Genomic DNA, 579 nt, shown 5'->3' with positions numbered 1-579 from the left:
TATCCTCTCTTCTCTCCTTAGGGTTACACAATTGCAACTCAGCAACGACTCTTAATCTTTGCTTCCTATTTCTACACCTTCTCCTGAATTACTAATAACATATCAACTCACCAGGATTAATACCCTGACCAGAAGAGTGAACGCAGATGTCAAAGTTGATTCCGTAATATCGGCAGCATTTCCCACGCAAGTGTCTTCGAATAAGTCTTGATTATGGGATCTTGGAGATAACTCACAGCGATGAATGACAATGCAATCACGACAAATGCTGATGACAGAATTAATTATACTCAATAAGTGGCTGAGTTACGTAAGGCTTACCTTTAGTCTTACTGGAATTAGATATAAGTATTAGGTTTTCTTCACTGAAATTAAATATTACTGGTATACTTAAGGTATTGAATACGCATTGGTATAACGGACCATACACACAAAAAGATATTTTAAAACAAAGATTTAAGCCTTTTAACATTTCAATCTTTGGTGGAGGTGATATCAAAGTGACATGACTTAAAAAGTGATTCACGCAACTCACAAGCCTGAGAGACACATTTTATTGTTTCTTCCCTGTGTCTCGTG

Source organism: Penaeus monodon, chromosome 15 (genome assembly GCF_015228065.2).
Source record: "Penaeus monodon isolate SGIC_2016 chromosome 15, NSTDA_Pmon_1, whole genome shotgun sequence".
Classification (NCBI taxonomy): Eukaryota; Metazoa; Arthropoda; class Malacostraca; order Decapoda; family Penaeidae; genus Penaeus; species Penaeus monodon.
The sequence above is the reverse complement of the archived record's forward strand: the minus strand, read 5'-3'. Positions refer to the sequence as shown.